Source organism: Leptonychotes weddellii, chromosome 2 (genome assembly GCF_054177405.1).
Source record: "Leptonychotes weddellii isolate Sample4059 chromosome 2, ASM5417740v2, whole genome shotgun sequence".
NCBI lineage: Eukaryota > Metazoa > Chordata > Mammalia > Carnivora > Phocidae > Leptonychotes > Leptonychotes weddellii.
Window position 1 is genome coordinate 37324498 of NC_138370.1, and position 14293 is coordinate 37338790.

Here is a 14293-nt window from a genome sequence, read left to right on the forward strand (position 1 = left end):
GAGGTGAGGGCCTGCCTTGCTTCAGCCAGGGGGCTGGTGGAAAGAAAGGGTGGTGCAGGAGCACCAGGGCAGGACTCCCAGTCTTGTGTCTGCATGACATTTCACATTTGCAGCATGTGTGAATGACTTGCAAAAATTCCACAATGTGACAGTCTGGGGCTGTCGCCAATGAGGAAAAATCACAAATTTTGAAAGTCTAGTTGAAGATTGCATCAGGTAAAGATACAGGGGGAGGGGAGGCAAGGCAAGGCAAGGCAAGGCAAGCAAGCCTATAAAGACATACTTCACAATTTGAAAGCTCGACACTGGGTGCAAAGCCCCCCATCCCGGGAGGCATGTTTGTAACGGCCCCACCTTAGCCCAATTATCTTCCTTCCCTCTGCTTTAGAAGCTGTCCTTGAATATCAGCCCAGGCCCTCCCACCTGAGAAGGCGTCCCAGGAGAGGTGCCGCGGAGGGAGGACGGCAGTGGTGAGCTGCACGAGTATGCAGTCACCCCAACAAGAATGCGCGGCTGGTTCCACACCACCTCTGTCTGCTTAGCAGGCCCCATCCGTCTACTGCTAACGGCTTCCTGCGTCTTGCTCCCTAAGCCCTCGGCTGCCTTTATTCAGCCGTTTCAAAACCTGGCCTTCCAGACCGAGATCCATTTTCCCAACCACCAGCTCGGTACCTTCCTCAGCACCTCAAACCAAACACATCCAAGATACCCTTAACCTTTCCTCCGCTCACCGAGTCAGGCTCCCGCCCTTCTAGCTTGCAGACCACAAGCCTCACAGGCGTTCTGCACCTTCCCCTCCTCACGCCTACCGCCCGGCCACCCAGCGACACCTTGTCTAGCCTTCCGTCACTGCCCCATTCCTATCTCCATCTGCCAGTCAGGTGGCAATGGGAACCGTGGGAGTGAAATGACTGGGACTCTGTCATTTCACACAGGCTGAGTGTCTCCCCGGGGTGGAGGACTCGCTGACCCGGTCCACCTCTCACACCACCTCACCCACTATGTAGTCATGTCTTGTTCCAAACCTTCCCATGGCTCCCCAGGCCTTAGGCTCCCTGGTCTGATCCACACCATGCCCTCCCTTCCCTTTTTCCAGCCAGCAACCTTCTTCTCTCACTGCCAGGACATCACTCCTTAAAGCCCAGCACTGAACCTCCCTGCAATTCTCCCTTCCTTCTCTCTGAGTCCTATGACCTACAGTCCCTACAGGGACAATGTCATTCACACGTTTGAACCGTGTCTGCTGAGTGTTCCTGGCACCGTGTGAGGCCAGGGACACACAGGCCAACCCGACACACCAGTCTCTTGCTGTCACTCCTGACAGGAAACAGCACCATCTCCTCCACGAAGCCCCCTTCCCCAAATATCTGGTCCACAGAGATTGGATTTCTTTATTCCCCGTGCATCTGTTTTCTGAGTCGCTCAGTTAGTCCTTGACTTAGCCTGACCACCTTGTACTCTGATTATTTATCCTTCCAATGTGTTTTTGCCACCTCAGGATTGTGAGTTCCTGAGGGCAGGACGGTCCCTTATTCATTTCTGTCTTACCCACGGCCCCTAGTGCCAGACATGACACAGAGTGGGTCTTCAAATATTTTTGGAATGAACCAATAATAATTTTTAAAAATCCGATTACAGGAATTCGTCTTAGCTAAACACTGAGCTCCCAAGCCAAAACTGTAATAAAGACTCCCTTTATTCTTTGTTTAATGCAAAATAAACTAGGCAGTACTTGCTTCTCTTCACAGCATAAGTACTACTTGTATGACTTACGGATGGACAAGCAGAAGGTCTATGCTCTCTCCGTGCGCTCCCTTCTCATCGGGGCTATTGACACCCTCCCTTGCCTCTCACAATCTGATGCTAAGGGAGTTACTGAGCTGAATTAAAAGCTGATCTGACCCTCAGCACACATCTAGATGGTTTAGCTAAGTGGGTATCATCTGTAAACAGCATGAGGCAAGTTGTAATCGAAGAATCTGGCCACAGTGTAGTTACCTCTTTTTTTTTTAAGATCTTATTTGTTTATTTATTTGACAGAGAGAGAGCGAGCACAAGCAGGGGGAGCGGCAGGCAGAGGGAGAGGGAGAAGCAACCTCCCTGCTGAGCCCCCCGATGTGGGGCTCGATCCCAGGACCCCGGGATCATGACCTGAGTCGAAGGCAGACACTTAACCAACTGAGCCACCCAGGCGCCCCTGTAATTACCTCCTTTTGATGATCAAATCGGGAATTCAGGGAGTAAGGAGCCTAAGTAAGAAGTAACATTCAGGGACTTCCACTGGGTCAGATGGATGAAGGGGAAGAGAGAAGACATCGCCGTGATTGCTGCTCCTCGGCTCCATGTGACGGACACCAGTTGGGTGGGGGTGGTGTGGAAAGCTGAGGTCATTCTGAGCCACCAGAGGAAAAGCCCAGCTGTCCGTCAGGGCCCTCCTCCTATAAACCAAGAGCCTTATTGCTGGAAAATCAGAGGCTCTGTATTGCATTTTCCAACCTGAGGGCGCTGGGGTAGGTAAGAGAGACTGCTTCTTTGGAGAACAAGTGAGCCCTGCTCTCTGCAGGAAGCTGGCAGGACACGTGCTCCTGCAACCTGTCCCTCCAACCCAGCAGGGGGGCGCTGAGGCCACAGACCAGCCAAGTCCCGGGCCAGACTCCCAGCTGGGATACCTACTGTTTCTCAGGGTAATTACCACCATGGTAACAAAGGCACAATTTGTGGAACTGTCCTTCACTACTAGACGGTAATCTCCAGGAAGGCAAGGCTGTCTACTTCATCAGTCTCTTTATTCCCAGTGCCCTGCATCGCATCCTGTGCTCGATTAAAATGTGAATGCATGACCACATCCACCATACAGCTAACTCAGCAACAGCCTCATGGGGATGGAGTGGGGGGGGATTTTGGGCACTGACCCCTCCGGCCTGGTTGAAGTGACTCATTCAAACTCCTCCAGTCCACTGCAGCCCCACCCTAGCCGCATGAGTGGACCGTCCTCTAGAACGGATCCCCCAGCCAGGGCAATGAGAGTCTCCTGCTCACTTCTCCCATCTTGCATCCCTTTCATATCTAACCTTCCACATTCTCTCTTCTCTCCCTTTCCAAACTGCCACAAATTTCCCATCCAAGTCACCCTTTCGAACTTTGAGTCCATATGCTGTCCATTTATTTCATCTAGGATAAATGGTAATGCAACTTACTTATTTCATCTAACAGCTGAGTACAATGTTGCTTATTTACTTATTTCACCTCACACACAATTATAATCGGATTTGTACTTTTCAAAGAGTTGTGTGAACAACACCCTGGCCAGGAACCAGGTTCCCAGGTTTGTCAGGATGTGCCCAATTTCAAATATCTTGTTCTGTTACCCGCATAAATGCCCTTTTGCTTTTCAGATGCTATGACCTTTTTTCAGTTGGGGAAACAGGTCACTCTGGAACTTGTGTTCCTTGTGATGGCTGGCAAGCCCTGACCACACAGAGACTCAACAAACAGAATCATGGAATGTTAACACCAGACAGGATCTTACACATACATCCTTTTGCCCAAACTCCCTGTGAGCTATGAGACGAACCCTGCACAGCTATGGCTGATGGTCCTATTCAACGGGTCGGTGAGACTAGGGATTCAGAGGCTGTGGGCTTCCACACAGCTCTTCACTCCCTTGCTGGAGCACCCGGCTCAAACAGCCCACTTGCCACCATTTCTCCTCCTGCCACAGAGGGAGGCCATCTAGCTCTCCTGCAGACATCAGGGGAAGCAGGACTGTATTTAGGCTTGGAGGGACTCCCACCTTCGAAATTGCAGAGATGAGAACAGACGCCCTTTCTTTCCTAAACCACCCAGTGCAACCTGTTGAACCCACTCTTTGCTGGGGGGGATGTGGGGGCAGGGGGACACTTTTGGCTGGAAAGTTCTCAGACCTTCCTAGAGGTCCCAGATGCTGGCGAGATAAGGCTGCTGCTGAGAGGGAAACCTTGAAGCATCCTGGAAGCTGAGGATGACTAATACAAACCTGGACTCCTGGAATTTTAAGAATTCACACCAGCCTCAGTTCCTGTGGTTAAGAGAAGGAAGCGCTTTTTCAGGTCTCCGTGCCCTTCCAGAAGGATGTGAGAGTGTGGAGGGTAGGGATCCCAGATTCTCCCAGCTCTGGCCTCATTGTCCCTCTGGTGGTCTCTCCAGACCTCAGGGCTGCCTTCTGTCACAAGGAGAAACTGAGGCTTGGGGGCCACTTGAGGGATGGGCCCCAACTAAATCTCACAGCCCGGCGGTTTCCGATCATTTCTGGTAACCTAACTGCCTTTGCCAAAAAGCCTTTAAAAAATGGGTATAGAAGAAGGTGGTGTGAGGGGGTGAAGAAAAGGAAAAGATCTGTATGTTCCCTGATCTCACAACACATGGCTCCAGCCTTGAGCCCTTCTATGAGCACATGACTTAGCAATGTGCAAAACAGCCAGTGTGGAGAGGTCTACTCAGGAGGGCATCTGGATTTGTAATCTCTTCTTATCTAATGCTTTTTCCAACTTGTCCACTGCCACAGACAGGAAGCAAAGCCTCTCAAGTTAAGAGCCTCTGAAATCCTGGGAGGTTTGGTGGGGGCTCTGTTTCCTAGGTTTAAAAAAGATCCGTTTGCTTGGAAGCAACAGTATTTTGCATTGCATGCTGTGGTCCTGCTTGCCTCTTTTTGAGAAGGTTTTGAGGATTGGCCTCCGACTCATTTGCCTTATGAGAATGCTATTTTACAGTCCAGAGACCCAGGAAGGGTTACACACTCCGGACACACAGCTGCAAATCTCAGGCTCCGCCAGACCGGAACTCAGGGGTCCTGCCTTCAACTCTGGGGTCTAAGAGAGGCTCCAGAGCAAGATGTAACTATACAGTCTGTGTCAGAAAACCAGAGAACTGAGACTCTCCCTGGTGAATTTTCTGGATGCCGTGAACCAAGGTTGGTAGATTGGTAGGGTTAACCTACTGCAGCACTTTATAGTCTGCTAAGCACTTTGACAGAAAGCATCTGAGTTTTCACATTTAAAACTCCCTTGTAAATGATGAGTGCATGCTGTGTCATTTTGTTGGAGAAACCATTGCCACTCTGGCTTCCCGACTGTCCTAGCTGGAAGGGACAGAATTCAACCAGCTCATCTTAATGAAGAGAATGGACATGCCCAGTGTTCTGGCTGCTGGCCAAAAGGTAGCTCAGGGTCCAAACCTGTGAACTCTCCCTTGGTGGGGCCATTCATATGAAGGAGATGTGCTGCTTCCCTTCTTTAGATCGGAATTCATGACGCGTCAAAGAGCCCCCGGGGATGCCCCAAGCAGATGGAGGAGTCCACTGGAAGCACAGTTAGCTCATTGAGTGAAATTCATCAGCCAGGCCCCAGGGTTTAGTGACTCATGCCTCTGGCATTCCAAAGTGGGATGAACTTGATCTAGACCGATGCTCAGTTTTCTTCCACTCTCTGCTTGGGGAATTCCAGTGTGCTCCGGAGAAGGCACAAGCCTATGAGGGTCACCTCAAATGGTCTGTGACCTGCCCCCAATCTCCAGGATTCAATGAGGATGGATGTGAGAGATCCTGGCCATACTCTTCAGAGTAGGGTGGGAAGAGATGGGATGGGACGGTGGGAGAGGTGTCCTCATCACATTCATTAGGCCACTCATTTGCACCTGGGGTCATAAGCCACAGAGAAAGCATTACATGATACCTCATTCTGATCACACTCCACTCTTGGCCACTTTGGAATTTATGGACCCCAAATTGGGGATGTCGAGGGAGGGCCTTAGTGCTCACACTTGGATGTGGAAGAATAAGGGCAAAAAGTCTGCTCCTGCTTTCAAGGCTAAGGTTGGGCGGGCCCAGAGAAGAGGCAGGGAGAGAGCCAGGGTACACAGCACACACACCAGTGTCCCGTGTGCGCGCATGTGCGCGTATGAGACAGAGATGCCGATTCACACAATGGGGTGCACTGCCAACAGCCAGCTGTGGGTGCCCCCTGCGTGGGCTGGGGGTGTTCTCGTAAATGCAGAGTAAGGAGGGATCTTGGAACTTGGCAATCGCCTCATCCTGCTTCCTTCCCAGGGTAGGAATCTGGCTGCACATTCCTGGCAGGAGGTCATCCCATTCCTGCTTGCATGACTCTTGTGACGGGAGCTTGCTGTGAACACTGCCGCTTGCACTGTGGGGCAGACCTAAGTGTTACAGAGTTTCCACAATGGGCTGAAATCTCCTCCCATTACCTTCTTACCCATCTTGGTTCTGGGTTAGAATAAATCACACATCTTCTCCATGGTAACACTATAGATATTTAGAGAACCCACATGGCTCCCCTCCTCTCTCTCTTCTTGTCCCCATATCTTCATTTCCTCATAGGATATGGTTTCCAGACCTGTCTCTGTCCTGCTGGTCCCTCCTCTGGGTGACCTAGCTAAGAGATGGCCCCAGATCTTGAGGCTAAGAACCCTGCGCTCAGTTCTTGATCTAAAAACAAAGAGTTTAGGGGAAGAATTCTTCTATCAGTGCATCAGTGCACATTCATGTTTTGGGGTTTTTTTGTTTTTGCTTTTTTTTACCACCATATCACAGCTTTGGCTTATACACAGCTTTTAGTCAACCAATCCCCTTCAGGGATTTTAAAGATATAATCAATGCTTTTCAGTCACTCTCCCTGGCTTTCACTCTATGGCTGATTTTTTTTTTTTTCCCATGAACCTTGATATAGGACCTTCTATTCATCCCTAATATATTATGGTTTGGGCCTATTATCTCCACTTACTGAGGTTTTTCTGAACCTTGTTCAATAATGTTATAGTCCAGCAATCCCTTCTAGTTTTGTGTCCCCTACAACTTTTATCAGGGCCCATTTTAATCCCCATGTGAACGTCTGCTGTTAGAGAGGCAGAGCTGGGCCCCAGGAACTACGGTTCGAGACCATCTGCTGTGTTCTCGGATTAACCTGCAGTCTTCCCGGGCACCATTAGTCATCGCACTGTGGCCCCACCTAACTGCACGTCCACCAGCCTACATCTCTTCCTCTCATCCACAAACATCTAATAGAGGACATTTCTGTAGCCAAGAGGAACGATTCCATGACTTCAGCTACCGACACAGGCTATTACATGAGGTATTTCGGAGAAACTTCTCACCATCCCACAAATATCCCTATAGGTGGTCTGGGCAGCTCCCCACCCATCAGGCCAGCTCTGACAGTAAGCATGAGCTTTAGCCACAAAGTCCTAGATGGAGTGGCAACTCTCAAAGTTTCTCCTCAGACATCCTGAGATGTGGGCCCTTTCATGACCTACATTCAGCTGACACCAAAGGGAAGAGGTTCCAGGGGACCTCATCAGTTCAAAGTTTCCTGTGTCTGTGGCTGGACAAGAACACTCCCAGTGTGGCTCATGGCCACCACCCTGACTATACGACAGCAAGAGGGAGGCCTTCTAGGAAGCTGCAAAGCGTGGGAGGCGGTGGGAGTCATCCCACCCTTCAAACCACTCACCCCCACCCCACCCCAGTAGTCCTCGCTGGGTTACCGTAAATTCATTTAGGGTCTAGGCTCCTTGCCTTGGAGTGATCGTCAAGCTTTCCAAAGGCATGCATCTCATCTTCTCAGGTTATGAGGGCCATGTTTTCTTTCCCAGACCACACTGTGTGTACAGCGGACACTCAACAAAGGTCCAGAATAAAGACAGTACTCAGCTTTTATGGTGGACTCTTAGCACTTCCAGAATAAAAATGTACTTCTTACTATATTGGGGGGGGGGTCATTTCTCTGCCTATTCTACCCAATCAAGGGTCTGCTTTTTCTAGGAGCCAGATTCAATAAACACTTTTCTGTTAAAGTGCCATGCCCTTTTCCCAGAATCATTTTTTCTAATGGTGGATGAAGTCTTTTCATTCTCCCATCCCCAAAAACCCACTGACATGGTGGTCCACCTTCTTTTTATTCAAACCATCAATGACTTTCTTATGCCTGGAAACCTGGATCTTCACTTGACAATCCAACTGTATTATCCTGAGGTTCTAGGCTGAACAGAGGCCCATTAAAGATGTTACAAATAAGGTCACTTTTCTATTAAGCAGGGCAATGCTGTAAAGGAATGATTTGCTTCTATGTGCTTCTTATCACTGTTTAATTTGATATTTGATTCTGGGAGATTCTTCACCTATGGGGATGACGATCTGTGGTATGCATTCCTAAGAAGAAAATTTAGGGGTTGGAGACACTGTTCCTATCAGGTACCTAGCACTATTTCTACTGGATACAATGGTGCATTAGATAGACCCCTACCCCCCAGGAGCTTCCAATCTCATCAGAAAGTGGGTGCTAATGATCTCATATGAGGTCATAAGGAGCAGAGATGGAACGTGTGAGACTGGGCTGGACAACCCCATCCTCCAAATCACAGACTTTACTGTAAAGCGAAGCTGTCATCGATAACTGGAACACTAACGCACATTAGCTCTTTGACAATCTCTTCTACTTCTCCCAGATAAAACAGCAGCATTTGAAGAGTGTCAGCTAGAAGCAGTCTGATCCCGCCAGCTGAGAGAAAGCTGGAAATCCTTTTCCCTGCTATAATGCAGGCTTGGACAAGTTCCCAGCATACTCAGTGTGCTCTAGGAACATATGAGAAAAGAGTGGGACAGTGTGAGTCATGAGAGGAAAATGTAAAGACTACAGTCTGGGGAGATCTTCCTCTGGAGCCCAAATAGGGCAATTCAAGTTGCCTTTCTTCAGCACTGGTTCTGAGGTCAGCTGGGGGCTAAAGCACAGTGAAGGCCTTTTGGCTTGGCTTCATGGCAGATCTCACAGTGCCTTGGGGGTGACATCCAACGTGTCCTTGAGGAGGCTGCCTACTCCGGCTACCCTAAGCCCCACATATCTTGTATGTAAAGCAGTGCCATAAATGTTTGTTCCTTTCTGTTGTTTGGGTGGAGAACTTATTGAAAATCTAACTCTGAAACGTAGCCATAAATGTAGAAGGGTCACAAGCCCTTTGGCCATTTCCAAATGCTGACTTGGGTCAGGCTGGCAACATGAGAATCATCTGAGAGCACTTTCAAAACTAGTCTGGTCCCCTGGGGGTAATTCTGATTCAGGAGGTCTGGGGCGAGGCCCTAGTATGTGCGTTTTAAAAGTGATTCTGATCCCCAGCTAGATTTGGAAACAATGGTCCTTTGATAGCCAGCCTCCGAGATGGCCCCCGATGGTCTCCACCTTCTGCATTCACACCCTTGGGTAATCTCCTCCCACACTGTATATGGTTGGTCTATGTGACCAACAGAATATAGCAGAAATGATGGTCTATTGCTTCCAAGATTGGGTTATGAAAGGCTGTGGCCTCCATGTTTTGCTCCCTTTCTCTCTCGAGTCACTCACTCTGGAGAAGGACGACAGCCATGTCTTAAGGACACTCAGGCAGGCTAGAGAGAGCTTGTGTGCAGAGGACCAGAGGGCTCCAGCTGATGGCCAGGAACTAAAGCTGACCAACAGCCGCATGAGTCAGCTTGGGACATGGCCCCCAGCCCCAGGTGACCTCGTGAAAGAACGTGATCATAGTCAACCAGCTAAGTTGCTCCTGGACTCCTGACCCTCAGAAACTAAGTGAGATCATGAAGGCTATTGTTTGAAGCTGCAAAATTTGGGGGGTAATTTGTTACACGGCAATTGATAACTAGTACATTTTTCCAGCCCAAACTGCAAGCTCCTGGGCAGAGCACAGAGGGGCTTTCGTGCCCACCCTCTGTAGCTTCCTTTCACATTACTCCCACATTCACCTTGTAGTCTTGGGCAGTACTGATCTACTTACCCCGTCATGTCTCTATGCCTTCACCCAAGCCATTCTTTGTGTCTGGAATGAATGCCCTTTCCACACTGGTGGTCTCCCTTTCTCCAGAAATCCTCCCCTCAGTCCCCCTGCCCCAAATCAGGTTGACTTGGGTCCCCTTGTTAGCATTCACACACTCTTCCTGGAATCAGTAGGTGAGAACTGAGTTACATGGAAGAAGGAAAATATTCATTGTGGGAGTCATCAAGAACACAGGACTTGCCTCTATGTGGTTGACCAACGAACTGTCGAATTTGAAACCAGGAATCCTTTTGTCACTGCACACCACACCCACGTCTTCGGTGTGCTTGCAGTCGGTGACGCCCCAGCCATTGGAGGAGCAGGCTGCGAGGGTGGCCTCCTTGCCGGTGCAGTAGATATTGTCCAACCAGATGGGCCCTGAAGGAAGCAGAGAAGAGAGAGACCAAGCACTGCGTCAAAGTTGGCTTGAGTCTTTGGGGGTGCCAATGTCATCTATAGAGAGAGAATTCTTCTCTAATTTTGGCAGTTATTGTGGTCATCAATTGATTTTTAGTATGTTTGAGAGACTGGATATCATTCTAGGGCATCTGGGTTCCCTTTCCAGAGTAGGCAGCTGATGCGATTTGGGGACGTGCCAGATTGAATGTGATTTGGACAGAAACCAGATTTGAGCCCAGATGTCACGTGGTTAGTAGAACGGGCAGAAATTTTGGATACTAAGCTGGGTTTCATTCTGACAGAGCCACTTAGCTATATGACTTTGGTCCAAGCCCCTCTTTCATGTCAGACACCTCAAGTGCAGGGCTGTGTACAGATTAGAGATGATACAGGGCACGTGCCTGTTTGTGGTTGGCCCATCGTTACTCAAACAAGGTAACAGTGATGACGATGGCAATTTTAGTTAGACTGACCATGCTGCAGGCCAGACTCACCTTCCATCTGCAGCGGAGGCTGAACTCTGACCCCTCAGGGTAAATGTAAGCTATTTTGCAACCCAGGGTTTGGAGTTTTTAAGGCATTTTTCATATGTATCACCTCCCCTGACCTCCCCACGCCTCAGGGATAGTCATTCCCACTTCCCAGACACACAGCTCTGGCTCAGAGGGCGGCTCATCCTGCAAGGCCACCCCCGGAGCCCAGAGCCTGGTCCATTCAGTGCTCTTCTCTCTTCCTGATGTTTCCCAGCCGCTGATTCAGAGATGGCCCTGCTACACTAACCCACAGAGTCGCCCCCTCATGTTCCAGAAGTCAGGTGAGGGCAGGGCTGGGAGACCCTGTGCAATTCTGCTTGCCTCCTGTGTCTCCACCTGATTTGCACTCAGTGGAAAATTCAACATGCAAAGTGCTAGAGGGTTTGTCACAACGAGATGCCACCTCACACCCATTAGAATGGCTACTGTCGAAAGGGCAGAAAATACCAAGTGTTGACAAAGTTGAGAGAACTGGAGCCCTTGTGCACTAATGGTCAGCAGGAATGTAAAATGGTGCAGCCACTATGGAAAACAGTATGGCGGTTCCTCAAGAAATGAAAAGTGGGAGACACAGGCTTCCAGTAATGGAGTGAAGAGGTCACGGGCATAAAAGGTACAGCACAGGGAATATAGTTGATGGTACTGTAATAGCGTTGTGTGGTGACAGATGGTAGCCACGCTCGTGGTGAGCACAGCATAACGTACGGGCTTTTCGAATCACGATGTTGTACACCTGAAACTAATGTAACGTGTACCAACTATACTTCAATAAATAAATGTTTAAAAAATAAAAATGGGGTTACCACACAATCCAGCAATCCCCACTTCTGGGTATACACCGGAAGAACTGAAAGCAGGGTGTCAAAGAGATATTTGCACACCCACGTGCATTACAGCATTCTTCACAATAGCCAAAAGTTGGAAGCAACCCAAGTGTCCATTGACAAACTGTGGTATACACATACCCCGAGACTATTACTCAGTCTTAAAAAGGAAGGAAATTCTAACACAGGCTGCAACATGTGTGAACCTTCAGGACATTGTGCTCAGTGAAATAAGCCAGTCACAAAATGACAAAAACTGTATAATTCTGCTTAGATGAGGTACTTGGAGTAGTCAAGTTCATAAAGACAGAAAGTCGAACGGAGGTTGTCAGGGGCTGGGAGGGGGAGCATGACAATTGGTTGTATAACAATATGAATGTACTAACACTACTAATAGCACATTGAAAAATGGTGAAGATGGCACAGTTTATGTTATGTGTATTTCACCACCATTAAAAATCAATGTTTTTAAAGTGCTAAAGGGCGGGGCGCCTGGGCAGCTCAGTTAAGCATCTGCCTTCGGCTCAGGTCATGATCCCAGGGTCCTGGGATCGAGCCCCGCATCGGCCTCCCTGCTCGGTGGAGAGCCTGCTTCTCTCCCTCCCTCTGCCCCTCCCCCAGGCTCGTGCTTGCTCTCTTTCTCAAAAAAATAAAATCTTAAAAAAAAAAAAAACAAAGTGCTAAAGGGCTTTCAAACTATATCTTTGTAAGTGCCCCTGCAAAATGAAAGGAAACAAAATCAAACGTCTCCTTTTGCTCATGGCTCTAGGCAGGACTTGACAGGATAATGGAGCCAGATAACCGGGGCTCAGACTCTCTGCCTTGGGCCTGGGCACCAAGTAACTTGGCCAGCTACTTACCCAAGCCTGTTTCCCATTTCTAAGGTGAAAACAAGGATCCCCAAGAAACAGGTCACCATGGAGATTCGATGAGATAATGTATGTGCCTAGTACATGTTCAAGCCCCTTTCCCTTCCTCCTTCCAACTCATCAGAAAAACATGGAATCCCGCTGTTTCCACGATGCAAAGAAAACGCAGATACAAACACTCCCATTGTAGAGATGAGAAAACCAAGGAGAATCTGAGGTTCTTCGAGGTCAGGGAGGACGTGGGGCTAGTCCCTGACTCCGGGGCCCTGCTGAGATGCGTCTGCTGTGACTGATGGCTGGTCAGGGCTCAAACCAGAGCGCCTCAGACGCACTGTGGGGAACAACAAGCTGAGTGAAAACATCTGGGCTGAGGGTTTCCAACTGGTTTCTCAATTTGGCCTCGCTTCCCAGTCGTCAAGCTCCTCGGAAACATATGGTCCCTAATCGATTGCTGCTTGGACAACAAACCAATGTTTGTCTTACTAAGTACTAGCAACGAAAAAGACCCTCCACATTTGCAGCGGGGCCTCTTCTTTGGAACATTCTGTGGCAAAACTGCTGAAGGGACAGAGATGGTGAAAAGAAGCGGGGCCCTTATTCCATCTGCAACGAGAGTAACCATCCCAGCTAAGGAGAGGGGAAGCAGGACAGCGTGCAGCTGAAGGAACCACGACTCTCTCTGGCCTGCTTTACTCTTTGATAAGGAACATTTGGAAATCAGCTCCCTGGATGCTAAGTGAACTAACTTCCACCAAAGAGCTGTTTTCTTAAGTAGCTTTAGCTCACTGCCAATGATCCTACTCTTGACAGATTCTCACTATTGTTTTTTTCATTTATTTGAGGGAGAGAGTGAGTGAGAGAGAGAGAGAGAGAGAGCACACGAGCAGGGGCAGAGGGAGAAGGAGAAGTAGACTCCCCTGCTGAGCAGGGAGCCTGACGTGGGGTTCGATCCCAGGACCCCGGGATCATGACCTGAGCCGAAGGCAGACACTTAACCGACTAAGCCACCCAGATGCCCCCTCCCCAGGTATTTTATCGTAGATGGTGGAAGTGTAAATTTCTACATAGCCCAAGATAGCATCACCGGGCACGATATACTAATTTAGCTTCATTTCATGACAATATTCTTCCCTGTATGCGTCCTATCATCTAGAATATTCTGATTGCAAAGCAGCCAGCTTTGGCTCTGCCTGCAGGGATGCACGGTGGGCCGGGCACAGTTCGGTAGACGCCATCTCAGAGCTACTAGGAAAGCGGCACTTGGATTGTAGATGCGGCTCTAACTTTGGACACGAAAAGCCAGCCAATCAGAGGCCAAACCTCATTTCTACTGTCCGTTCATTCACTCTAAGAAATGCTTCTCCTGACGAAAGGAGAAATGTATAAACCAATCCATAAACAATTTGGAAGATAGAGATCACAAATGAAAATCTGAATGCCGGAGTGTTCCCTGAGTGGTCAGGACAACTGTCCAAGTTAGAACCTCTGGGGCCCCACTGTGGTCATCTGCTGGCTTTGTCGCTCTGATCTGAACAATGGGGGGTGAGGGGCAGTGCGGGGGCGCTGGGGAGGGATCAGATCTGAGCTCAGGTCTGAAGACAAGCAAAGGAGAGCAATCATCTCTGGTCAGGTTTCTGTGAGACCCAACCAGAGGGTGAGAAATAGAGCAGCTGTCCCCTCTAGAACCCTCTGAAGGGGTCCATGAGTTCCCTGAGCTCAGAGACACTTTAGGGGAAAAGAACTCTTGACAGTCCAGGCTGGAAAACCCGGGAGGCTCGGGTGCTCTCCTGGGGCTTCATTACTACAGCCTGCA

At 49.2% G+C, this 14293-nt stretch overlaps 1 protein-coding gene across 1 annotated transcript in view; it reads right to left on the minus strand.

Moving 5' to 3' along the window:
* The window catches only part of LOXL2 (lysyl oxidase like 2), a 52994-nt gene extending 42742 nt beyond the window's left edge, over nt 1–10252 (minus strand). The window contains exon 1 of the mRNA XM_081810198.1: nt 10058–10252. The gene's annotated coding sequence lies outside the window, so the exon portion shown is untranslated. The remainder of the gene's footprint in view (nt 1–10057) is intronic.
* Nucleotides 10253–14293: the final 4041 nt, after the last annotated feature.